This window comes from Schistocerca americana, chromosome 1 (assembly GCF_021461395.2).
Source record: "Schistocerca americana isolate TAMUIC-IGC-003095 chromosome 1, iqSchAmer2.1, whole genome shotgun sequence".
Classification (NCBI taxonomy): domain Eukaryota; kingdom Metazoa; phylum Arthropoda; class Insecta; order Orthoptera; family Acrididae; genus Schistocerca; species Schistocerca americana.
Window position 1 is genome coordinate 561,740,511 of NC_060119.1, and position 26,322 is coordinate 561,766,832.

Consider the following 26,322-nt stretch of genomic DNA (forward strand, 5'->3'; position numbering starts at 1 on the left):
ACATTCCTGGGGTCAGATACATCACATGATCACACTGACAGAACCACAGGCACATAGACACAGGCAACAGAGCATGCACAATGTCGGCACTAGTACAGTGTATATCCACCTTTCGCAGCAATGCAGGCTGCTATTCTCCCATGGAGACGATCGTAGAGATGCTGGATGTAGTCCTGTGGAATGGCTTGCCATGCCATTTCCACCTGGCGCCTCAGTTGGACCAGCGTTCGTGCTGGACGTGCAGACCGCGTGAGACGACGCTTCATCCAGTCCCAAACATGCTCAATGGGGGACAGATCCGGAGATCTTGCTGGCCAGGGTAGTTGACTTACACCTTCTAGAGCACGTTGGGTGGCACGGGATACATGCGGACGTGCATTGTCCTGTTGGAACAGCAGGTCTAGGAATGGTAGAACGATGGGTTCGATGACGGTTTGGATGTACCGTGCACTATTCAGTGTCCCCTCGACGATCACCAGTGGTGTACGGCCAGTGTAGGAGATCGCTCTCCACACCATGATGCCGGGTGTTGGCCCTGTGTGCCTCGGTCGTATGCAGTCCTGATTGTGGCGCTCACCTGCACGGCGCCAAACACGCATACGACCATCATTGGCACCAAGGCAGAAGCGACTCTCATCGCTGAAGACGACACGTCTCCATTCGTCCCTCCATTCACGCCTGTCGCGACACCACTGGAGGCGGGCTGCACGATGTTGGGGCGTGAGCGGAAGACGGCGTAACGGTGTGCGGGACCGCAGCCCAGCTTCATGGAGACGGTTGCGAATGGTCCTCGCCGATACCCCAGGAGCAACAGTGTCCCTAATTTGCTGGGAAGTGGCGGTGCGGTCCCCTACGGCACTGCGTAGGATCCTGCGGTCTTGGCGTGCATCCGTGCGTCGCTGCGGTCCGGTCCCAGGTCGACGGGCACGTGCACCTTCCGCCGACCACTGGCGACAACATCGATGTACTGTGGAGACCTCACGCCCCACGTGTTGAGCAATTCGGCGGTACGTCCAGCCGGCCTCCCGCATGCCCACTATACGCCCTCGCTCAAAGTCCGTCAACTGCACATACGGTTCACGTCCACGCTGTCGCGGCATGCTACCAGTGTTAAAGACTGCGATGGAGCTCCGTATGCCACGGCAAACTGGCTGACACTGACGGCGGCGGTGCACAAATGCTGCGCAGCTAGCGCCATTCGACGGCCAACACCGCGGTTCCTGGTGTGTCCGCTGTGCCGTGCGTGTGATCATTGCTTGTACAGCCCTCTCGCAGTGTCCGGAGCAAGTATGGTGGGTCTGACACACCGGTGTCAGTGTGTTCTTTTTTCCATTTGCAGGAGTGTATTTTAGTCTGAGTGTGAGGATGAATGTGAAGCAACAACGTGATATTGAAATTGTTTTTTTTATTATTTATGTTGTCAGTATCCATACCTAAGCTCGTTAATACACGTCTTTGTAATTTGTGGAGACATCGCTGTTTACCTTGTTATTGTGACTTGCATTACATAACGCCCAGAGTCAGCACCAGCACTAGCCAGTATAGCGGACGTAACATGCGTAACATAAGGCCACGGCCAAAATATCAGGACAAACTTCTCTGACATAGAAGACGAACGTGTGATGTTTGAACCTGTATCCACAAACTCTTCATTTCATGTTACGACTCATTGTCTACAAGAGTTCGTTGTATACTGATGTTTATCACATAGATAAGAATATATATTATCCATCTTCCGCAACAGTTTTTTTATGATTATGGAAAATTTCCAAATTTAATTCAGCCGAATTCTGTATTCTCACAGAAGTTAGGATGCGGAGTGAGGGAGGAATGGAGGGTGGGTTGGTACGCGGGTGATGGCCTACAGTCCAAGAAGTGCAAATTAATGATACGTAACCAGCAGGGCGTTTTGAACATGTCAGGAAAGAAAAAAATATTATGTGATATTCTGCTACGAACTGTTAATTTGTCTTTCTCGTATAGCCTATTTTCTTCTTCTGTATGTTAGGAATATGTTCTAAAAATTGGATCCTATTCTTGTGTATTCGCGAGGCCCTCCTGTTTCGGGGATCACAACAGTATATTGGCGACCTCGCCGAATTAACTACGGGTGAGTCTGCTGAACGAATGAACGTTTAGTGTCGCCAAGATGAAAAAATACCTAGAAGCTCATCTGTTCTTTCACGTTCAATACAGCATTCGACGGCACATTCGAGACTCAACAACACGAAACTTAACATCTTTGTGTTGAATAACGTGTCGAGCGGTGGTTTTAATCTCTGTCTTGTTGCAAGCAGGGCAATTAAAATCTGATGATTCGGGTAATGAAGCTAATCAAATGATACACGACCTGTAGTGGTTTAGCTGCACGTTAATTGTAACAGGCGACGCCTGCATATGCCATACGAAACTTAAAAATTATCAATATCTTGTGTTGCTACAGCCTCTGACGCTCTAGATGCCAAAAAGAAAGGGGATAGTGACGGCACCCGTGCCTTCCTTGACAAAGAAATATGGTCAAATGTTCGTCAAATTTCTGTGACAGAGATCTTTGACGTGTCACTAAAAACGGTATTACACTTCGTCATATTTTTCCTGATATTTCAAGATGGCTGAGAACAACAACTTGTTATTAGACGCTTTAGTTGCTTGTATGACAGTTGAACTGTGTGTGCATTTGGAAGAAAAAGAGGCGGAAAAAAAGGAAACATACCTGGGTGAAGCCGTGAGTATTACGTCGAGATAATAAAAGCACTCAGCAAAATTTGTTACAAGAGCAGCAAGCGGAGGACGTCAAGTCTTATATAAATTACTTACAAATGGATGAGGTGCATTTCAGTATTTGCTCAGTAAAATGGCTTCTCATATTACAAAACAGAATACTCACTTGGGAAATGCTATATGTGCAGAAGACACACACCGTGACACTGCAATTTCTTGATACAGGAGAGAGCTACTCTAGTTTACAATACAGCACTCGAACATCACAGTACACATTAACCAAAGTAATTCCAGAAACGTGTGAAGCGATTTATAAAACACTGAAGGCGGAATATCTGAAGGCAAATAAATGTTTAGTACGCTATATGGGCAATAAGAACTATTTTTATTTTTGAATAATTTAATTAATAGAATTTAATAAATAGAATTAATAAAAGTACGAAACAGATGAAGCGGTTTTTAACTTGGGGCATCCAGAGTTCAAAAATAGACAAAGTGTAATGGAAAGTTAAGATTTTTTGTTTTGTTTCAGATTGTGACCACACACTCAATTTCGGCTTGCTGAAAAGGTGCCTGGATGTATAAATGAATGGATGTAACTGTGATTGTGGATATGAAATCGCCTGTAGCATATTCCACCTGCTCATCTCCACACAATTAATAGCATGTACTGTGCCCCTTGCTGCCCCGCCCCCACCCTAGTCAAAGTATGGTTATTAAAGAGAGTCTAAGGAACACACCAACTTTGAAGCCATGTTTACAAACATACTACAGATACGCCAAATAGCTGTAGCGATGAAAGCGCTCCAAGCGGTTATATTTTACACTGTAGTGAACGGAAGACGAACGACTTTTATGATCCAATCTATGGCGCGGCTCTAGATTTTGACATATCAACTTTGACAAAGAAATATGATAGTGTAATACCGACCTCAGGTCGCTGCGCTGCAGTCGATGGGCCTTGGACGCGATCCGATGCGCAAGTCCGGCTGGGCCGGTGGACAGAAGCGCTGACCTTAGGCTGTCAGCGGCTGGGCTAAGCACAGCTGACGTTGTCGTAAATCTCTCTGTCTGTTCTTAATCTCTCTGTCCGTCAATGTGGGTGCGAAACGCTAGCGCGCTCACTGGGCGCGACCTGGAGTTGATCCAAATCGCCAGTCACATTCTGTCGGAAAACCATAGACGAAGTAGCTTCCGTACACTTTCCAGAAACATTTCTATAAACTTTTTGTGGGTTCCACACCTCGCCGAGTTGTAAAAGATGCGGCCGCTGTTGCAGCGGACTTCATCAGCTCATCCACATTACTCAACCGCTGACCTGGCGCAGAGGTTTATGTTACATGTTCCCACTTGTAAGTTTCCTCTCTAATGGCTTCCAGTAGGAACAAAAAATTTTATTTTCCGTATTTCATGCAATTGCTGACCGAAATTCGTATGCTGCCATAATCAGCGTACTAAGGGATATAATCTTATGCTAAGCGCTTAACACATTAATAGGAGTATTACAGTTAGAAGGAAACTGTGTATCTAAATTTTGGCAGTGTAACGCGCAGCGCACCATTTACCCAAAATACGTTCATCCCGTATTTGAAAATGAAAGAACTTAGCGACTTGCAACACACTTTACACGTAATTACAAATATTTTTGAATTTTTTTGTCGCTGACACCTCCTACAAAATGATGAAGGGAAAAATGTTTATTTTTCGCTGTTCATGCAATAAAACTAACAGCATCAGATATGAAGTTTTAATTTATTACTTCCTTACTACTTACTGTACTCGCAACACGTTTTGCAGGCAGTATCCACATATACCAATAAAATGTAGGCCTACTGCAAAACTATATCATCGTACGACACACTGTTTAGGACATACACTGAAGAGCCAAACAAACTGGTACACCTGTCTAACATCGTGTAGGGCCCACGCGAGCACGCAGAAGTGCCGCAACACGACGTGGCATGGACTCGAGTTAAGTCTGAAGTAGTGCTGGAGGGAATTGACACCATGAGTCCTGCAGGGCTGTCCTTAAATCCGTAAGAGAACGAGGGGGTGGACATCTCTTCTGAACAGCATGTTGCAAGGCATCCCTGATGTGCTTCTGAACAGCATGTTGCAAGGCATCCCTGATGTGCTCAATAATGTTCATGTATGTTGCCTGATAATGTGAACAGAGACGTTTTGTTCGTAGTAACAGATGGTGCTTCACACATACATGACTAAAGCAGCCAAGGGCCTTCGAATTCTCTACCCCAGTGTATTGTACGTTACTTGCCTTGCAAATGCCGGTCACAGAGTTGCAGAAGAGATGCGATAATTTTACCCTGATGTGGACAAATTAACTTTCTGTTACAAGAAAATCTACGTGAAAGCTCCGCTACTTGTGCATAAATTCAAGGAACAAGCACCTTCACTGCCCCTCTCCCCTCATGATGCGATGTAAAACACTTATCTTAAACAGAAGCACTTCAGTGTCACTAAAACTGGATCTGCCTTAGGGAAGATTGTCTGTCGTTGAAAGTGGAGAAAGTTTGGCGTTGAGGTGGGTGGGAGGGTGCGGGTATAAGGATGGAACGCTGATGGATAGTATCAATGGAAAAGGAGTGGATATTGGGAGACAGGAAGGTAGGAGTTGTGGGAGGGTGGGGGGTAGGCGGAGGGGGGGGGGGTGTCGTTAAGACCACAATGTAAAGAAGAAATGGGGATTAGGAAAAGAGGACGAACGGAAAAACGGGTAGAGAAGGAAAAGGGAGCCCTTATGAGGTGGAACTGGCGAGGTGGATTTGTAGGTCGTAGGATGGGGAAATGCTGGGGAGAGGATGTGGAGGGTGTGCAGGTGTAGGGTTGGTGAGATGTATCTGTAGAGGAGCGGGTTGGAAATTAGAGGGGAGACAGTAGGATTATTAAAGTCGAGTTTGGGGATGGTGTACATTGTCCGAAGGTGTTCAGCGTGAGTGAAGAGAGGTGGGATTTTGATGAGATGGTAAAAGAAGGCTATGGCAGACGGTAAACAGATGCTGAAAGCTAGGCGGAGTGCATGACGCTCATGAATCTGAAGGGACTTATAGAACTTAGTAGGGCGAATATCAATGCAACATTCGCATAGGAGCGGACTGGTCCTATCAAGGTTTTGTAGGTGTGGAAGACAGTGGAGAGCTGCAGTCAGCAAGTTCGGCCAATTAGTAGTTTTAATGGTTTAAGTCTGTTGTGAGCTTTCTGTTGGATGGTTAGTAGATGAGGTTTCCGTGTCGATTGCCAGTCTGTGAATAGTCCAAGATATTTTAGTGTATTAGTTAACTGGATTGGGCAGTCGTGAGGAGGAAGGTGCTGGTGGTTCGTCCCATAATATTATTGCCTGGATTTCGCAGGAATCGATCTTGAGGAGCTATTGGTTACACCACGAGGTAAACTGACTGAAAAGAAGTTGGAGGGATCACTGTCATTTATGGAGCGAAGGGCTGAGGGCGATAAAAGCTCTTCCATCAGCGTACTGAAGGAGGTGGACAGGTGGAGGTGGCTTGGACATATGGGCAGTGTGACAAAGATAAAAGAAAGGAGAGACGACGGAGTCTTGAGGCACACCTGCAGTTGGATGGTTGGTATGGGAACTGGTAGTGTTAATCAGTAATTCAAGAACAGTCCTAATCGCATTTATTATTGTTATAAGACAACCAACCGGTTTCAACCGAACGTAGGGGTCATCTTCTGGGCGTTTACACCATTGGTCGACTGCTGGTGGTGTCACTCCTGTCTACATAACGACAGGAAACTATGAGAGGTTAGTTCGACAAACTATGATAGTTTCCTGCCGTTATGTAGACAGGAGTGACATCACCAGCAGTCGACCAATGGTTTAAACGCCCAGAAGATGACCCCTACGTCCGGTTGAAACCGGTTGGCGGTATTATAACAATAATAAATGCGATTAAGACTGTTCTTGAATTATTGATTAATCATACGAATCGATGCTTCTCTCCACAACCATGTTATCCAAAAATCTATGGTAGTGTTAATATTGACGAAGGATGGGCGAATAGATAGGAAAGAAGCAATATGGCGTATGTAGTCAATTGGAAGTGTGTAAGTCTTGAATTTGAAAAGAAGACCGGAATGCCAGACACGTTCGTAGGCTTTCTCTACGTCGAGAGAGGTAAGAGCAGTAGCATCTCAATTTGACTTCTTATATACTGTACTGCGTTTCCTTCTACCCCTATAATTTCTTGGAAGTGAGCTTTAATAATATTCGTCACATGACTAGACGTCGCAGATAGAGAGGAAGAGATGTGATATTCTCCTCTGACGGTAGTTTAGAAGGTATTTTACTAGCCCACATTAACGGATTAGGAGGGAGCTGAAGCTGCATGGGCTGCTGTACCTGCACACGCCATCCAAGCTCTGCTTGACTCAATGCCCAGGCGTATAAAAGCCGTTATTACGGCAAGAGGCGGTTCTTCTCGGTACTGATTTCTCGGGATCTATGCACCCAAATTGCGTGAAAATGTAATCACATGTCAGTTCTAGTATAATATATTTGTCCAATGAATACCCGTTTGTCATTTGCATTTCTTGGTGTAGCAATTTTAATGGCGAGTAATGTACATCTTTACCACATTCCTTATGGGGCTCTTCCCCCTCGAATTTGATATTTTCAGAGCTGTATGGGACGCTTGAGTTCTTTCAGAGCTGATCTGATAGGTCGCGGACGTCCCGTTTCGCCATTGGAAACCAACCCCGCGCTAGAAGCTAACCTCACAAACTCCAGACGTGCGCAGGGTATCGGCGGTGTCTTTCTTCGGTTGAGTCGCGATCTTCTTCTTGCTCCGACATATTAGTTTCATTCCCACGCGACAAAAAAATTTCCGCCCATGATCGCTGCACGTATGTTGGAAGAGCAGTGCGTTGTTATTCCACCTCCTTGTCGCTGTCACTTAGGTCTTCATGCACATGAATTTACGTTCCAGATGTTTCCTTCTCTTACGAGCATTGACAGCTCGAAGCACCATGCTCATACGACATACGCGATGAGAAATGTAACTCTGTAACGAAGTGAAACTACCGTTTGTCTGTCACTTCGATTATGTGATGTTAAATTCGTCCTAGACACACTCCTGTAGCTTACTGCCTGCTTCACTCCAGTGAACGATAAGACCCAATCCATCAAAAGGAAATGCACCAGCGAGACCACTGAGTCAGGACCGGTTCTAGGTGTTTTGCCGCCCTAGGCGCGAACTGAAAAATTACACCCACTCCTTTTTATTACCATCGGTCTCCCCGATAATCCCCCCCCCCCCCCCTTGCCACCCGCCACCATCAACATCCAACGGGATAACTATGCAAATCTCCTACTATACTTTCAATAAACTAAGGTGACCATACGTTCTCATTTGCTGAGGATAATCCTCTGTTTTCAAGCCTTGTCCTCAGTTCCTTTAAAACAGGATTTTCCCCTTCTCATTTGCTCAGTTCGTACGCTGTCGGATTTTAAAATTAATTTTGATCGCCCTTTGCCGCCCCTAAAATTTTGCCATCCTAGGCGGCCGCCTGTTCTTGCTTAATGGCAGAAACGGCCCTGTACTGAGTCATATACGAGTTGTCTTGCAGACGCTGTCCGCCTTTTCGTGCAGGCACGACGATCGGTGAGCTTTTCAGTGAAGGTGACTGGACGCAGAAAGTGTCTACATGTAGGCCTACTTGTAACACACAATACGCTGTTGCATAACCATGACCTCGGCCTTTGTTTCGAAACGCGCACACCAGTACTCCAGAGTTTCTCAGACGGAAAGATGTTCACAATAAGTGCTTGAGTTGTACCACTCATGTGGCCTCATTACGCCAGCTACTCCTGTCGTCGTCCACCGCCGTTCCACGTCTGCCTCTTCCACTCTACAACATACTGGTTCAAAATAGCTCCCAACAACCCGAAGTTAGTTTAAATACTTGAATACTTTAATGCTTTACTAGGCGTGGTGCTGTTGGAGGTGGTACGCTTTTGTCTTCCTTTTACTTACATAGCCACCACTTACACAGGAACTTCAGTTTACCTCGACCTCTGAACAATGGTGCAACTCGGCATTTTTCCCGCGCGCTAATCATTGTCAAATATTAACGTGATAGAAAATAAATCTAAGCGCCGACTGGGGATTAAACCCCGAATTTATAGTCAGGCACTTACTATTTGGGATAAAACGATCATCGCGATGATAACAATTATCCTCCATAAACATTATCCTGACTGGAACTAAACAACCCAATTACATAATTTTTAACTTAGTAAAATCTTTCCATTCAGCATGAGATATTTACTAAGATCTGTGGGCGAACTAGCCGGCCGTGGTGACCGTGCGGTTCTAGGCGCTGCAGTCCGGAACCGCGGAACTGCTACGGACGCAGGTTCGAATCCTGCCTCTGGCATGGATGTGTGCCATGTCCTTAGGTTAGTTAGGTTTAAGTAGTTCTAAGTTCTAGGGGACTGATCACCTAAGATGTTAAGTCCCATAGTGCTCAGAGCCATTTGAACCATTTTGTGGGCGTACTGAGAATTTTTTACTATGCAAAATTCGGAATGATATTCGAGTCATCAACAAACACGAAGATAGTTCTTGTGTTAGAAATGCAAGAGAGGGAGAGGGAGAGTCGTTTCCGTCCGTAAAGTTTGCTGTAGCATCACACGTTTCGCAGGTAAGACTATCTTACTTGATGGAACATGCATTGTGTCTGATCAGATCCTGACAAGATTCTTTACTCATGAAAATACCGGTAACCGACTGTAAATACAAATTAACTGAAAAACGAGCTCTTTATAAATAGAAAGAAATGCAGTAGCTCTTTGTGATACGATAACTGGAGTCACTCATGTCATGCCTATGAATAACGAAGTGGCAGACTTCAGTTCGTTATTATACAGGGTGAAAAGTATTTAAACCGACAAACTCGGGGAGGTTGTAGTGGACCTCAAAACAAATACTTTTCCCTATGTCACTTCTTCCTATGAGGAATATTTAAACCGGTAGAGGACGATTTCCCTGGCGGCAAATTAATTAAACCAACAAATACTTTTCCATTTTTTATGACCAAGAGACAACGCATTAACACAACCCAATTTCAATTACAATAGATTTTCAAAAAATCCTCCATTGACCCGTAAACAAAGATTACACCGTCGGATCATGTTCTATCTGACACGGGTAAAAACCCCAGGAGTATCCTGAATTGTTCCTGCTGCTGCTACTATCCGGGCAACCAGATCCTCTTCTGATGCAACAGGAGTTGCATAAACAAGGTTGCGCATCTCTCCCACACAAAAAAGTCCAGAGGGGACATATCTGGGGTTCGAGCAGGCCATGGTACAGTACCACTTCTGCCAATCCACGTTTCTGGGAACCGTCGGTCCAGGAATCGATGCACACTACGACTGAAATGTGCCGGCGCCCCGTCATGTTGGAACCACATGAGTTGTCTTGTAGGGAGTGAGACGTCTTCCAGCAATTCTGGCAATGCTCTGGGGAGAAAATTGTAGTAGTGCCTGCCATTTAATGGCCTAAGTAACAGATACGGCCGAATTAAACAGTCCCCAACAACACCGACCCACACATTAACGAAGGACCGCACTTTATGAGCGCTAGTAACTATGGCATGTGGGTTATCCTCACTCCAAACTTGCGAATTGTGCATGTTGAAGACTCCATCACGCCCGAACGTTACTTCGGGGTAAACAACACAGAGGATGGAAATGTAGGATGCATTTCACACTGTTCCAGATACCACTTCGAAAACTGTGGTCTGGGTGGATAATCAACTGGTTCCAGGTTGTGGACGTAACAATTGCCATCGAAATACTGTTCTTACATTCGTCTGATTCGTCCCCATGTTACGTGCAATTGCACGAGTGCTCATTGAAGGATCCCACTCCACATACTGCAAGACAGCTTCCTCGCCTTGCAGCGTTCTTACCGTGAAACTGCGTCCCTGTCCAGGTAATCTCTAAATGACGCTGTCTCACGCGGACGTTTGTACACAGCAGCAAAGGTCGTATGATGCGGGATACGGCGATTAGGATACTGTTGTTGATATACCCGCTGTGCGGCTCGTATGTTGTGGTCCGCTACGTAGTACGCACCAACCATGTCAGTGTACTCAATCCAGGTGAATCGTTCCATTAGTAAACACAGACAATGCACTACTACACTGGTCGACAGCAATTGCCTTCAACTGAAGGCCTCCACCGGTTTAAATAATCCTCATAGGAAAAAAATGACATTAGGGAAAAGTATTTGTTTTGATGTCCCCTAGAACCGCGCAGAGTTTGTCGGTTCTAATACCTTTCACCCTGTATACTGAGACAACATTGTCCACTTGTTAAAGAGACAACAACCAAATTCGTAACGGAACTGAACCGTACTACGACCCGAATGTGTTGGGGTCCCTGTCGCACATCATGAAGAGGAAATATAGGGATATGTAGAAATAAGGGCTGCATATTTGTTTGATTAATGAGAGAAAATGTAATAGACGTTGACTAAATAGAGTTAGAAGACATCTGAAGAAGAATCCTTACAAATTCTCGAAATCACTTCACAAAACCACTGATTTTAAATGCTGAACCCGTGAATAAGCATAAGCTTCTTCAGATTGCTTGTGTTCAGTTGTGAACTAAGAGCTCCTGCGAAGATGCACACGTTAGTTTACAGCAGTACAAGGCACGGCCTCTTTCACCAGCCAAAAAGCAGTAGCATGGCGTGATTTACGTTGGTACTAAACTACTCGTACAAAAATAAAAACATTGGCAGATGTGACGTCACTGACCTGGCATATATAGCCTTGAACAGCGAGGGAAAAAGATTTGTACAGCAGGTCCAGAGCATGTTTTACTAAATCACGTTGAGATTTAGTGGGACGTTTAACGTGCCTCGAGTCAAGAATATCAGTTAACAAAATGATTCAAAACCAAAGTACACCGCTGGAAGTTTTCGTTATTGAGTACTTTCACATGCTACTTCGCCTAACGTCCATCTCATGAACATAATGGGAAGAACCCTGCGGATAACTATATTTGTGAAGGTGACAGGGACCGTATGGTAAAACAACGGAAACGCTTGGTAACCCAAATGTTTGTTTAAAAGTATGAAATTCAGTCGCAGAGATCATCAGGGGAATACATGTCGCAGATGAGACAGAATTGAAGAACGTCTAACAGTTTTTGGTTTCGTAGAACCGCGCTGTAGAATAAATAAAAATAGTAGTGGTTCGTAACTGATTGGGAGTGTTTTCGTTGCTCTCACTCGTTAACTAGAAGAAACCGTAATACGACCCGCAATGAGAAACATTCTACATGGGCAGTTTCAGAGAAGCTCGCAGCCTCTTCAGTGCTACCCAGCCTGCTTCGGTGGAACTGCTGTAGATCAGTTTCGCGACGGTTGTGAAAGAAATTAAACCGGCACAGACAAATAAGAAAAGCGTTTTTACGACTGAAGGAGCGACCTTCGGTGTATACTTTCTACTGACGAGAGAGTTAGCCGACCATGAAGGAAACACGGTTCCGGATCTGGAAATGTTAAGGCGATATTCGGCTCACCAATGAGCAAAACTCCCCGTAGCACAATACTATTAGCGTCACGTATGATTCTGGCACTATTACACAGGAAAACTATCGTGATCGGAGGGAATTCTGCAAGACCTGTAGATTTCTGAGTCTGAATATGTAGCCATGGAATTTCATTCCTTTCGTTTAGGGAGGGGCTGTTTCCCTAATAAACGAATTCAGTTTTGTGTTACGCGGCCACTTTTTCCCCTCTAATGCCCACAAAAAGTATAACCCACTTACATTTAATTGATAATTTTAGTTCAGTTATGTACGGAAATAGTCTTCAACCACATTCAAATGAACTGTTTTCGTGTCCTTTGTTAATTTCTTTAAAACAAGTTATTCCCTGTGAAATATAGTCTCCGCGGTGCACAAGACTACTATGAAATTCATGTTTGATTTTATGCGTACCCACATTCGACTGATATTGTGTTAGTCCTATAGATTACTTAAAAACGAGTTGAAGCTGGTATTCTCGAACTGAATTATATATCATCATAAGTCAGTGTTAATTTCATGCTTACACAGTCATGTAATGGATTTTGACAGCACACTCTATGGCATTTGCACAGAGCTAGGACAGTTTTTAAAGAACTCATATGATGACTACTCACTTCATCTAAAAAATCATACATTCTATTCGAGATTCTGTAAAAATGTACATGTACAACTTCAAAGACTAGACGTACGAGACGTTAGAACAAAAAATGTACAAGAGAAGTTATTTTCAAAATGCATTGGATGAGTTGTTATTCAAATAGAAAATACACATAGTAAAAAGCGAGAGAATATGTTGAACCGAATAAATCGAGCGGAAGGATTATGAGAAATGAAATGAGGCAAAACACTTAAAGAGAGCACTTACTACTCAATTAACTAAAATAATTGGGAAAATATAAAAATACCCCATTGGTGAATTCCTACAGAGAGAAAATGTCATTAAAATTTGGTGTAATGAGGTAGTACTGTACGTCGTGTCACGTCTTGTAAAACTGTCTACTCAAGACAGAGAACGGTAATAGTTCTGATCAGTTCTTTGAAGGTATTAGAAGATGGCTTTCCTAGTTTATGGTAAAAACTATAAAACGTCTTTTGACGTGTACATGTCACGTGAATCATTTAAAATAAATTCTAGTGTGTTCTTCTTCCTCTTTCTTCTTCATTTCTGTATTAGTTTATTTCCGGTGACAGTCTGCATTGCTTCCGTGGTATGAGAATATGTTTCTTTCCTTTGGCTTGATTTTTTAAAACTTTATTGACAGTCTTTCTGTATAAATTTTCTGTAGTGTTCATTGCAATGTCTTGTTTTATTCAGAGTTTTTGTCTTTTAACTCTCCTTTCACTATCCATCGGCAGCTACTTCCTACTGTTGCTATTTCTGATTTCAAGTGTCCCTTTACGGCCTTCGGTAGCTCTTAAAATTTCATTTCTGCGCTTTGAATATGTCCTTATTGTTTCTCGAAACCCAAGTCTCAGATAACACTGTCGGAAAACTAACCGATATTTGGGTTTCCTTGCATCTTTTTGTTTTTAGGAGTCCGCTGACTTCGACGTATCGTGTACAACATGTTCATTTTATTTTGTATATCATAATCATACTCTAAGCCGCAACCAAGGTATTCAAATTATTTATCTGGCGAAAATTGAATTATCGACGATAATTTTAATTCAGGTAGGAGGTTTGCTAAAAAGATAATTACTAGCGGTATCACTCAAATAAAGAGTTTATTTGCTACAAAGTAGATGAACTACTTTGGTTTAGTTATAGAGAAGATTACGTTTTAAACGAAGAAAAATGTGTTCAAATGCGATAAAGAAATGTAGGTGGAAAGTTTAAGATAACATTATTCTTAGCGCTTACAAAAGAAAATATACTCCGTAACTGTAAACAGACATTGTCCTTCGTTTTCTTTGCCAAAGTCTTAAAGTTTTTCTATAGGTTGAAATATCATGCCAGGTAACAATAAGAAATTAACTGCTAAGTTTTGTACTCTTCTGTTGTGTACTATACTGTACACTGTTAATTAACCTCTTGTTTGTAACACTGAGAACAATACTCAGGAACAAAAGTTGCTGTAGAGACGTTGATAAACAGATGTTTCGTTGTTGGAAAAAATTTGGAAATTTGTGGTCAGTTCTCATGGGACCAAACTGCTAAGGTCATCAGTCCCAAAGCTTACACACTTCTTAATCTAACTTAAACTAATTTACGCTAAGGACAACACACACACACACACACACACACACACACACACACACACACACACACACCCACACACCCATGCCCGAGGGAGGACTCGAACCTCCGACGGGAGGTGCCTCAGACCGCGTGGCTACACCGCTAGCCTTGATCCATAAAGATGTAGGGAAGGAGGGACAGTAATTCAGAACGTAAAAAAAATCATTTCTCAATCGAATCTATTTATTTACAGAACTTGTCGTTCAGATGGTCAAGGGTAATGGAAAAAATCGACCATCAGCTGAAGGACGGAGGATCCTAGATTTCACCGTAAGTAATTTGGGACAAACATGTAAAAACAAGATCTGGATGGCAGAAATGAGATCGGAACACACAGATTGAACGATGCCAAAACACGAGACAGTAAAATTCCGCTAAGTTACCATCTTCTGTTTTTCACTCGGCACCAACTGACACAGTATCATGCAGTCAATATCTTCTCAGTTAAGTTCTGCTTTCTGTTGTCTTTCCACGATACGGCATACAACGTAGTGTTAACTCAAGCACCTTACACTAAAGACGAATGAAGGCATCAGAGGATGGTCAAATTACACGAAAGTCATTACTGGAAAAAAAATAAAAATCACCGACTTATGACAACGTGATTACATCATTTGGCATGATCACAGCAAATGCTGTCGTGGTGAAAGAGTGAACACGATATTAAGATGCATTTAGATTCAACAGCTGTTTCCAGGAAATTACATATGAGATATAGGTTCTTTAATAGCTGATCGACAGTAACCAGTCAATGGTTGTCAATGTGTGCCTGTTAACTTCTCCTTGCCTGTAAACGAACAGGCTTTTTTTACCACGCTGGCGAGAAAATTAATACGACTGCGAAACTTATGGTAGAAACGGAAGCTTTTCCGCCCAGGATGTTGCAGATTCGCTCTCAGAATCAGGTGCGTCATTAGGATACCCCTGTTTTGATAAGAGAGTAGACGAACTTTAGGCCGAGCAGCTCGGAGTGTGGCTCTCCGCAACGCGAGACATTACGCCTACCGGTTGCCTCTATTAACGGTGACCGCCTTAGATCATCAGACAGCCAATTCAGAGCAGCCATGTAAATTGATACCTAAAGCAGTGCCCTATTTCGTAAAGGAATGTGCAGTTGTCACGTCTCCCCTTTCAGTGTTTTCAAACAGGTGCTACTGAGGACTGACGGGTGCTAGGGTACAACAGTGCCCGGTATGTTGCCCTAGACGGCGAGCGTTTATCAGAGCAAAGGTATCGTCAGAGGTGTCATAGGACCGCTGTTATTTTCTACGTACACTGAAGAGGCAAAGAAACTGTTACATTTGCCTGATATCGTGTAGGGCCCCGCGAGCACGCAGAAATGCCACAGCATGACGTGGCATGGACTCGACTTATGTCTGAAGTAGTGCTGCAGGGAACTGACACCATAAATCCTGCAGGGCTGTCCACAAATCCGTAAGAGTATGAGGGAATGGAGACCTCTTCTGAACAGCACGTTGCAAGTCATCCGAGGTATGCTCAATAATGTTGTTGTGTGGGGACTTTGGTGGCCAGCGCAAGTTCTTCAACTGAGAAGAGTGTTCCTGCAGCCACTTTCTAGCAATTCTGGATGTGTGGGAGGTCGCATTGTCCTTTTGGAATTTTCCAAGTCCGTCAGAATGCACAATGAATGTGAATGGATGCAGGTGATCAGACAGGATACTTACGTACGTTTCACCTGTCAGAATCGTATTTAGGCGTATTAGGGGTCCCATGTCACTCCAACTGCACACGCTCCACACCATTATAGAGCCTCCACCAGCTTGAACAGACCCTACTGGTATGCAGGGTCCATGAATTCATTAGGCTGTCTTCGTACCCGTACACGTCCATCCGCTCGATACAATTTGAAACGAGACTCGTCCGACCAGGCAACAAGTTTCCAGTCATCAACAGTCCAATGTCGGTGTTGACGGGCCCAGGCAAGGCGTAAAGCTTTGTGTCGTGCACTCATCAAGGGTACACGAATGAGCCTTCGGTTCCGGAAGTCCATATCGGCGATGTTTCATTGAATTATTCGCACACTAACAGTTGTTGATGGCAGAGCATTAAAATCTGCAGCAATTTGCGGAAGGATTGTACTCCTGCCACGTTGAACGATTCTCTTCAGTCGCAAGTTCGAATCCTGCCTCGGGCATGGATGTGTGTGATGTCGTTAGGTTAGTTAGGTTTAAGTAGTTCTAAGTTCTAGGGGACTGATGACCTCAGATGTTAAGTCCCATAGTGCTCAGAGCCATTTGAACCAAAGACTGAGTCGTATGTTAATGTTTATGGAAAAATAGGTGTGTGTGTCGGGGAGGGGAATTGGTATATCCAGCCGTCTAATCGAAAAGGGCCCTGTTGTTAGCGGTGTGTGTGAGTTGGATCTTAAGTTTATTTTGAGTGTAGAGGACGGTATTGGCTGCATGTATAGTGCAATGTCTTTCTGTGTAGCTCATTGATGAGAGAAGGGAGACGATAGCTCCGTGTCGGCTTATAGCCTTCTCGTCTCAAATAGCACCAAAAGATTTACCTAACTTAATGCTCCCTCCACCAATAGATCACCATCAACAGTTCCACGTCTACTTCTTTCGCTTGCGCCATAGTCCCGCAGCGATCGCAGGGTCGGCGTGGTTAGAACGGATTTGCCGCCACCCCGTACCCCTAGGGATGGAGTCAGTGTACCCAAGCTGTCTGCATCTAGTGTAATTCGTGAAGTAGTGCGAACGTGTTCCAAATGTCTGCGACGCGTGTAACAGAGCCGGAACGTGGGGACCAGCCCAGCATTCACCTAGCGGGATGTGGAAAACCGCCTAAAAACCACATCCAAGCTGACCGGCACACCGGCCTTCGTCGTTAATCCGCCGGGCGGATTCGATCCGGGGCCGGCGCGCCTACGCGAGTCCAGGAAGCAGCGCGTTAGCGGTCTCGGCTACCCTGGCGGGTATCAATAGTTCCACGTGCCCGCACTCAATGATACACTGTGGAGAGGTTTGGAATTTAATCCAGGACATAGGCACAAAGTCTGTTGATCAGCAACTGTATACCACCACCTCTCCTCCCTTGACGGTCAAATGCTGCCACTGAAAATTTCCTACGCCACCACGTGTGCGTTTGCTACCTCGACTGTGGTGTGTGGTTTGTCTCCCTCTGCAACTTCTGTCGTTCCTCCTTGACACACACTTCCCTACATTACCAACTTCACTATTCACTGACGCTTCAGGACATGTCCTATCAACCGATCCATTCTTTCAGTTAAGTTATTAAATTCATCTGCCCGCCGTTTATTCGATGCAGTATGTCCTCATTAGTCATTTCCCTACCCATCTAATCTGTAGCGTTCACTTACAGCGCCACATTTCAGAAGATTAGATTATCTTTGTGTCTCAACTGTTTATTGACCATGTTCCAATGCTGCACCAGGCTGCACACCAGAATAACACCTTCAGAAAAGACTTCTTAACATTTAAATTTGTGTTAGTGTTATCAAATTTCTCTTTTTCAGAGATGCTTGTCGTGATATTGCCATCTGCATTTTATATCCCTCCTACCTCGGCCGTCCTCAGTTACTGTGCTGCCCAAATAATAAAACTCACCTGCTACTTTTGCGTCTCATTTACTAATCTAATTTCCTAGCGTCGCCTAATATAGTTTCCTACATTATATAATCCTTATTTTACTTTCGTTGACGTTCATCCCACACCCTCTTTTCAAGACACTATCCATTCCATTCACACGCTCTTTCAAGTCCTTTACCATCTCTCACAGAAGTAAAATGTCATCGGCAAGTCTCAAAGATTACATTCTCTGGGAACTTCAGTGCCTTGTGCAAATTTCTCATTTGTTTCCCTAACTGTTTGCTCAGTATACAGACACACTAACATCGATTGCTGTATTTCGCGTTTGTGGGCTCAAATTCAAGTCCAGCCGCCCAGATTTAGATGATCTATGGTTGCCCTAAATCACTTAAGGGAAATGCGGGTATGGTTTCTGTTCAGGAGGACACGGCAGATTTCCTTCCTCACTTTCTCCTATCCGAGCATGTGATTCATATCTAATAAGCTCGCCATCAAGGGGCACTAAACCCCAAGCTCCCTTCTTCTTTCACCTCTTCACATTATGAGCTCATTTTTATTCCTGTACTGGACGATGGTTTGTTTGTATTTGAGTGCTAGCGGGTACAATTGTATCGGATAACATTCCATAACAATAGCACCAACTGCAGCAAATGCGTCTCTTCAGTTTAGAAACAAACCGCTCAATCATGGTACAGAAAAAGCAAGGTTGTCTGCAACTCGTACAAAAACCGGACAGCAGTTATGACTCGATGAAGATGAAAGATAAGGAAATGAGGAGTAACTGTAGCCTCTCCCGAAGGCTATTCAGTCTGTTCAACGAATAAGGAGTCCAGGAACCAAAGAGGAATATGTAAAGGGAATTACGGTTCAGTTAGAAGAAATGGAAATTTTGACGTTTACCGATTGCAATGTAATTATGACAGAGGCGGCAAAGGAGTTAAAGATGAATTGACTGGATGGATAGTATCATGGAAAGAGGTTATAAGATGAATATCATCAACGGTAAATTAAAAGTAGTCGGTGAGTTTTGCTAGTTGATGAGCAAAATAAATGACAGTGTCCGAAGTAGTGAGAATAAAACGTAGACTGCCAATATAAGAAAAGCGTTCCTGAGAAGAAAGAAGTTTTTGTCAACATCGAATTAGGAAGTCTTTCCTGACGGTATTTGTCTGGAGTTTAACCTACAGATGTGAAACGTGGAGAATAAACAGTTGGCATAAGAACGAAGCAGAATATTTTGAAATGTGGTGCTGAATATTACATGGGTATGATGATGAGATAGTGAACCGAATAAAGGAGAAACTAAATTTTAGTCACAACTTGACTAAAAGAAGTGATCTCTCTATAGGACGCCTTCTGAGGAATCAAGGAATCGTCAGGGGAGGGAGGGAACGAGGGACGGAGTGGGGGTGGGGGGGGGGGGAGTTTTGCGGAAAAGGGGGGACGAAATTAAAATTGTAGAGAGATAAATTGTTGATGGTGGACAGCAACCAGCCACAAAAAAATTGGTTTTGGGTTACTGTATACAAAAAAGTCCCGTTACCGGATTCGAATTTGTACAGTTCATCGTCAGATGGCTTTCGTGGTTTCGTCAAAGAAATATAATGCTTTGATTTATCACCAAGTTGCCCTGAAATGTCCGTCTCATATATTTTTTTCATAGTTTTCCTCCTACAAATCATATTCCTAATTCTGGTTGTATTTTTAAAATCACATTACATTGGCTTGCATTACTAAACACTTTCGTTTGGTCACAAAACAAACTTCCATTGCGCACCATATGTTTTGAAGCAGTCACAAAATATGTTCGCAAAATACACAGTGTCCATCATGCATTTTTCCCCTTTTTTATGGAAAAAAATTATTTGTAGAGGGGGACCAAGTTTGACTACTGTAACCGGGTTAAAAAAGATGCAGGTTGCGGTAGTTACGCGGAGAGAAAGAGGCCTGTGCAGGATAGACTAGCTCGGAGAGCTGCACCAAATCAGTCTTCGGGCTGAAGACCACAAAAGGAAGTGTCTCCTCGAACGTATTTATGAAATAGCTGCAGAATAGCGGAAGAAAAAGAGCGGATATGAAGTCACATCAAACAAACTGCTTCACATCGCACCATCACTGAGTGCACTGGCGGGAGCTCACGTCACGGAGCAAAGTGCTGAGGCGCCTGCCACGTGCTGGCGGCACGGCTGCGGTAGACTGTTGTGTTGCGCTGTAACAGCACAGCTGCCCGCATCTACTGACCTTCAGCTGTATCCCCCCTCCCACTCCCAGTAGCCCTTCCCTCCCCTCTCTCTTCCACAAGAATCATAAGGCGACTGCTTTCTACTAATGCGCGTTGCGGCAAGCGCGAACTCTCGCCCGGCAACTGGAGTCGCTATTTTTGGCCTCGGCTCTGCACGGGACAGCTCTACCGGTCTCGCACTGCGGTGGTGTCCGTGACAATGCCTCGTTCATTGAAGACTGTTGACGGTGGTGACGCTTCCGGCGGATGGGGCCGTTGAGGTTCGGCTGATCCCTCGGTGGTTTTCCAGAGGAGCAGGGTATGTCACGACACCAGATTTCATAATCTCACCCCCCTCCCCCACCTCTCTCTCTCTCTCTCTCTCTCTCTCTCTCTCTCTCTCTCTCTCATCTCATCAACACAAACACGACACTAAGACTCTGCATGTTCTCATCTCGGTCACCTACACTCAACAAAGAAACAGGGTGGTTATAGTTCAACTTTGCCGCACGGGGTTAGCCGAGCGGTCTTAGGCGCTGCAGTCATGGGCTGTGCGGCTGATCCCGGCGGAGGTTCGAGTCCTCCCTCGGGCATGGGTGGGTGTGCTTGTCCATAGGATAATTTAGGTTAAGTAGTGTGTAAGCTTAGGGACTGATGACCTTGGCAGTTAAGTCCCATAAGATTTCACACACATCTGAACATTTTTTGAAGTTAAACTTTCACTGCTTGAGCCAGAGTAGATGGAAAAAACGTTACATTCCATTAGGAACGTGGGTGCGCTCAATGACTGCGATATGACTTTCAAGTGATAGAGCACAGCAATCAGTCGTCCTTTTCTTTCAAGGTTTTATTAGCAAATCTACATTTTGGCTACTGCCTAGCCATTATCAATGAACTATTTCATAGTATCAATACAAGTCCTAGTACGTCAGTCTCCTGTTGTCCGGGCTTCTGTCTCGAACGAACTGACTGCGATATAAGCGCCCTATCCATTGATACCATGAAACAGTGCATTGGTAATGGCTGGGCACCAGCCAAAATCTAGATTTGCCTAATAAAACCTGAAAGAAAAGGACGACTGATCGCTGCGCTCTATCATTTGAAAGGAAAATTATTTACTGTATGGCTACCCAACTTTATAGGAATGATGTCAGACTGTGCGCTGTAGGATTTGTGTTCGATCGAAGCCTCATTCGCGAAACACGACCGTAATCCAAAATGCTCTTGGCGCGCGAGACAAGGTATGCCGTCTACTGTTACAAAGATTAACTATGAAAAACTTATTGGCAGACAAGGATCAGTATCATACATTGCCAGTTTCAGAGAGCAGGCCGGTCTGTTTGAGAGCCTGTTGCAGAATGCTCTTTAAGCCATTGTGTGAGATTTCAGTATTGTCACACACCGAGAATGTGGGATGTTTGATATTTTTTTCGGTTATTTGCATGTCTGGTGAGTAATGCGTTATTTCTGGCAGATCTTTGACTAACAATACTGAAGTATTCACTGACTGTGTTGCACGCTGCTGATAGGGCAGTTGCTGTGTCCCGTAGTAGTGTAGTAAGAATCAGTTCGCGAAGTGATCGGGTTCAGCGTGGCATAGAAGAAAAGCGATTATTGATATGTCGAGTGTATTTTCTAAATATGTCCTAATTTGATGTGGTTTTTACGGTATATGAGTGCCGGAGGGGATCCTTTCTAACACAATTTAAACTCAAAAAACAAATCCTGCTCATGTCCGAACGTAAATAAGAAGACTGTCAATGATGAATGTTAAATTAACTCACGCTCGTTAGCTGTGATAGAGAAGGGATTAATATGGCTTGTAATATAGGCAGATAGTATCATAATTTGGCTCTGGAGAGGCTATTCTATCTTGCATCTGTTAATGTTATTGTTATTATTATTATTATTAAAACTTGTACGTTGAGAAAACGAGTATAAATAACCGTCGGCATCCTCGCTTTGTCCGGATTAAATATGTCACTGCTCCAGAAGCAACGCTTCATGCCCCAGCTAGCGATCTGCAGTCGGAAAGATTCTAAGATCCGTCCGACAGCTGGACTGGAAAACGACAGGCGACACTAAGTGACTGGGCAGCGTATGAGGAGAGAAAAGGATACGAGCAAGATATCAGCCCCAGCAGTCGATTCGACGTAAAAATTTGGGTCATAATTGTGACACTACGCATTTATGACCTTCTGAATGCGCAATTTTTAACTGTCGACAGCACCCATTGTTCGTGACCCGCTCCACCCCGCCACAGCCGCCTAATGCCTGAACGCCGAGTACTGCATAGCGGAAGCACAACCAGCGCCTCCACCAACCCCCCAACCCCTTCACAGGAATTTGAAGGCGAGGGAAGAGGAGCGATAAGGGGTCACGTCTGTTCAACTTCTTTTGAAATCTTGTTCGAGAGCACTTTGATTTACGCGAAAAAAATAAGTCTTATGAAACAGAGCTATTGACTTTTCGATTTACAATGTAATCATACAAGACACGTTGAAGAACAGCGCAACTCCTGCAGATATACTTCACTTTAACAATGTCAGCTTTTCAACGCAAACAAAATTACTCACATCAGTGATGTTAGAAGTCAAATAGCGCTACGCTATTTTTAATTACCTATTCATTTCATTAATGTACACTGCATTTGTAAATCACACATAAAAGTGTTCAAAGCAAAGACCGAGCGAGGTGACGCAGTGTTCAACACACTGGACTCTCATTCAGGTGGACGATGGTTCAAACACGCGTCCGGTTATCCTGATTTAGGTTTCCCGTGATTCCCCTAAATCGCTTCAGGCAAATGCCGGGATGGTTCCCTTGTAAGGGCACTGCGATTTCCCTCCCCATCCTTCCCTAATCGGAGCTTGTGCTCCGCCTCTGATGACCTCGTTGCCGAGGGGACGTTAAACACTTATCTCCTCCTCAAAGCAGAGAGATCTCGGACACTGGTTACAGGTTAGAAACTGCGCATTTTGACGTAAGGAACTAAGCACTAAGGCTTGTTGGTTCACCGACATTATGGACACGAACCTCTTACTCCGGTGTAGAGTACTTCGAGCTCGGGCATTAGGCGGCTGCAATTTGGCTGAGGGAGTGACAACAACCGATGCGCGCAGAAGTTTAAATGCTGTACTTTCACAAGGTCATAACTTAGTACTATCAGAATTATGGCCCAAATTTTCGCACGGAGACTAGTCTGGTGCTGTGTATTGCAGGTGTGCCTTCCTCTCCTTAAAATATGAAGTCAAGTTGGTTATGTTTCCTTTAAAGAGGTGATCATGCAAAGTTTGCACAAAGTACTATACTAAGGAATACTGTGCCACAGACTACCATAAATTTCCACGTATGGCACCAAAGAGTCTGTGCGAAACAGAGAGAAAATGTAATGTTGTGTCAGATATTTCATTCTAAGCTCTGGGTAGATTTTGTTTTTAGCTTGGAGAAGAAAATAAGAGAGCTACAGTTACTTGATACATCTGATGAATTTAGGGTTGCCTTTCTGCTTACTATATTAGCCTGTAAATAGCTGAAGATAAAATTAATAATTCCTTGTCTCGGCTGATCACCGGAGATTCTGATGAACCGTTTCATGAACCAATAGACACATTCAGTGTCTGTTTTACCGTGACGTATATCGAATAATTTAACTTGGAACTTGCTGATTCATGTGTACCTTGTGCGTTATGTTAATCCTTAAGAATTTCAGGAAAGATCGCCTGAAACTAATATAAAAAGTCTTCACTTTAAAAATTAACATTAACAGCTCTTTTTAACTATTACTTAGATTTTCCACGAGAGCTAACGTGGAAGCAGTGGACACACGTTCCAATAAACGGGGTGTCGAGCCGAGCAGGGGGGCGGGGGGGGGGGGGGGTCTAGTTGTAAGGCGCGCAACTGGAAATCGAAAGGTTGCTGGGTAGAATCATGTCGGATCACGGAATATTTAATTTATCTTTACGTAACATGTGAAAATTTGCCAGGCACGATAAGTGGTCCGAATTTCACTTCGAACTGCAGGATCGCTTTTACCGGTGGGATTACTGGGCTACGTTAAGGAACGCAGGTCACCAACGTGGCATCCAATTGAAGGACTAGCATCAGATCGTTGGCCAAGTAGTATACAGAAGTAGTCTTTAATCTGAAAGTGCGCGCCTCCAGATATTGCCACATAAGATTTGCGAATTGAGTGCCTTGTTAAGAGAGCACAGTCTTTTGATGGACGTTTTTGACAGGTTCTTTGCTAGCTGCCGAGCGCAAAGAATTTGGAGGCTTCCAGAAACAGCGCGTTATTCAGCAGCTCCATAATGTCCAGGTGCGGCCGCGCCTTCATTGCGTGCAAATGCGTGTCCGCGTCGTGCTGGAAACGCGTGCCGCGCTAGGAACCCAGGACGCACGCTACACGTCGCGACACTGACACGTGGGTAGCGGCAGCGACAGGGGTCGCCCAGACAAAGACACCACGCGTGGCGAGTCTGCGTGGGCGTGGCCGCCACCGCTACCGCCAAACAACGCCACAGTCCTACCGCGAGCCGACTGATATTTCTCGATATTAAGAAGCACGATATTATTTTTATAAGCCGTCTGGGGACGACCGAGTTACCTAATATATATAGATATATATTTTACCGGCACAGTCAAAATAATCTTTACATATGAGCAGTGTCGACTGTCTCCAACGACCATCTTTAGACTGCAAAAAAAATTAAAACTTCTATGTAATTTGAAATGTGACATGTACAATACATTTAGCATTACGCAGTCCAGTCACATTAATGTGGCCACCTGTCAAAAGCATGAATAACCACCTTTTGCAGCGCTAACTGCTGCGAGATGTGCAGGAAGAATGTCCAGTAAGGTTCTGAAAGGCACTGACAGGGATATCGGACCGCGAAGTCTCCAGTGGCGTCGCCAGCCGCGCGACGTTTCTCGGTTGAGGATCCGTGGCGCTAACAGCCCGATCCAGGTCGTCCCACAGATTCTCGGCTGGGTTTAAACACGGGGAATTCGCTGGACAAGGGAGTGCGGCGATCTCATTCTGATTGTCTTCGAACCACGCACATACCCTGCGAGCTGTGTGAGACGTCGCATTGTCCTGCTGGTAGATGCCATCGTGACGAGGAAAAACAAGCTCCATGTAGATGTGGACATGGTCTCCAAGGATAGATCCGTACTTTTGTTGATTCATTGTGCCGGCGGGTGTGGCCGAGCGGTTCTAGGCGCTTCAGTCCGGAACCGCGCGACTGCTAAGGTCGCAGATTCGAATCCTACCTCGGGCATGGATGTGTGTGATGTCCTTAGGTTAGTTAGGTTTAAGTAGTTCTAGGGGACTGATGACCTCAGATGTTAAGTCCCATAGTGCTCAGAGCCATTTTAACGGAATGGAGTCAACAAAACACGTAATAATGATCGATGGTCGCAGAAAAATTCACGTGCTTCGGAGGAAACCAATCTCCAAGTTCGTTTTTCGACCAATGTTTTGTGCGGCATGAACGGTAACAGGTTAATAGCTACAGTCATTTTAGAAGAGCGAACATGGGGAAAGAATTACTCTCATTTTTTGTAAAATTCATTTCTTGAACACCTTCCGGATGTTCCTTCGGCCAGCCGGACTGCAGTCTACTTCCAGCCTTGACGGAGCCCCTCCACATTTTACCAGACGTGTGAGGGAACGTCTCACCCGCACTTGCTCTAATCACTAGATTGGTCGTGGTCCAACAGTTAAATGGCCACCGAGCTCGCCAAACCTCATGCTATTATATTCTTGTTTATGGCGGCGGATGAAGTCTGAGGTGTACAAAAGAACCGTGAATACGCGAGATGAACTGGATGGTCATATTCATGGACGCTGTTGCCCTCATTAGGGAACGTTCAGAGGCACTCAGACAAGCAACACGACGTGTGCACAAACGTGTTGAAATTGATACTCGAACATTTATTGGGAACTGTACGACACATTCAATGTCACATTGTACTATAATGC

The 26,322-nt window shown here is 44.4% G+C and overlaps 1 protein-coding gene across 2 annotated transcripts in view; it reads left to right on the forward strand.

Annotated features, from left to right (window-relative positions):
- Positions 1-26,322, forward strand: part of LOC124606399 (homeobox-leucine zipper protein HOX24-like) — a 653,808-nt gene that overhangs the window by 513,280 nt on the left and 114,206 nt on the right. The window contains exon 1 of one of the 2 annotated variants that reach the window (XM_047138389.1): positions 20,495-20,655. The exons of the other annotated variant lie outside the window; for it this stretch is intronic. The gene's annotated coding sequence lies outside the window, so the exon portion shown is untranslated. Of the gene's footprint in view, positions 1-20,494; positions 20,656-26,322 lie in introns of those variants that run through there. 2 annotated transcript variants of the gene reach the window in all.